The sequence below is a fragment of the Galendromus occidentalis genome, unplaced genomic scaffold (genome assembly GCF_000255335.2).
Source record: "Galendromus occidentalis unplaced genomic scaffold, Mocc_1.1 scf7180000076365, whole genome shotgun sequence".
NCBI lineage: Eukaryota > Metazoa > Arthropoda > Arachnida > Mesostigmata > Phytoseiidae > Galendromus > Galendromus occidentalis.
In genome coordinates this window covers 1-1,823 of record NW_003804354.1, presented here as the reverse complement: position 1 = coordinate 1,823, position 1,823 = coordinate 1, and positions in this window count along the sequence as shown.

The following is a 1,823-nucleotide window of genomic DNA, read 5'->3' as shown; positions in this document are numbered from 1 at the left end:
GGAAGATATCACGGAAGGAGAGGCCGGAGGAATGATAGGAGAGAGAGAGTAAACTCGAGGAGCGTCGTGAAGGCATTCCAACAAGGGAGAAACGACTCACACTTATTCACATTTTTTATCTGCCAAGGCCTGGGAGAGATTGGCGTGATAGCTTCCAAACATGACTTCGAAGTACAATTGACCGAGGTTTGTACGCGTAGTATGTACAATCTCTTCGAATGCATAGTACAACCAGGATGGTTCATGATTGTAGTTGATTCGTCTGAAGTTGAGAACTATGAAAGAGATCAAGAACATAATCATTCCCGGAATTAGGACGGATATTACGCCTATCATTGATCTTCTGGGGAGGACCGGAAGCGGATCCTAGAACGCAAGGTTTGTCTCAAAAGCAAGAATTACGAAAGCCAGAATTTCGAAAGCCAGAATTCTCGGAAGCCAGAATTGTGAGGGCCAGAATTGTGAAAGCCAGAAGCGGCGAAAGCTAGAATTTTGGAAGCCAGAATGGCGGGAGCCTGAATTTCGTGGGCTCGGAACGGAGAGAGCCAGAATGAGCCTGATCGGCGTTATCGGGGAGTTAAATGTCTGACTGAGTGAGTTTGGGCCAGAGGCCAATATCGTTCGGCTTGAATCCGGGAATCGTGGAAAGCGGGAAATATGGGATGGCAGAATGCGGATTGATTCGTGTGCTGATCATTATTTTTAGGATCGAGATAGGGTCCTCCGTTCTTCTCAATTACTGGGGACCGTCATTTTCGAAGGTCGGAATCGCGTCAGTTGTTGTTTAAATTATAGCCGACGCTGTGAATGTATTCGATTGTATTCGAAACATTGATCTGAAAACTCAGCATCAACCGATCGTTCAAAACTTTGTACTCACCGAGAGCTCCGGTGAAGGTTGCCCAGCTCGGAGCAAGAGTCTGTTGGCTTCCCCCTTGTCTCCCTGTTCATTCAAGAAGTTGATGAGCTCGAAAATGTTTACGTGGTTTTTTTCGACACAGCGCACAGTGGGGCCAAATCACATTTTAGGTGGACAAAAGTCTTTTCCGGATTTCGATCTCCAGTGATAGCTTAAAATATTCACCGAAGTCTGGAAGTCAGAAAGCCATAGGTCTTTCGATATACACCGCTATTGGGAGAGAGCGCGGAGCTGTCAAAGTCAAGATTTAATTGGAGGTGCGATCTGATATTTCTTTCTCCCATTGACAAAGCCCGGAAATGAATACACTCATACACTTCCGAGGCGGCTCAATGGATTTTCCCAGAACACCTCCGGTCCGGATCTTGCGTTTGAGACCGGTTTGGACCCCGTCAGCTTGTTTCGCACCTGCCGAGCCGAGGAATCAGAGAACACCTCCAAGCCCGAAAATTCATCAAAATTGGTGACTCTTGGAAAGTACTTCCCACCCTTTCCCGCCCGGATATTGACTCATTGGGGGACATATGGGGCCTTGAACTATCTCAGGAAAAAAATTGTCACCCGGTTTTCCCGGTTTTCGAAAAAAAATCATCGAAGTTGACATCAGAAATGCTGAATACGTAGGTTCAGGTTCAACCTATCTTCTGTTAAGCGAGTATGAGGCCCCCACGAGAATTCAAGTGTGACTTCCGCGATCACCGACCTCGACGAGAGCCTGATAACCAGATTCCGAGTTATTCTCCGGACTCTCTGTACGAAATTCGGAGTGAATATCGAAAATATCATATGAATGAATATCGAGGTATTCGTGAAAGAGACGAAGCAAGTTCTGCAAGAGCTGTATCCGTGGCACCCAGCAACGCCGACTGTTCGTAAAATCCTAGACCAAAGCCCTCAGGTTATC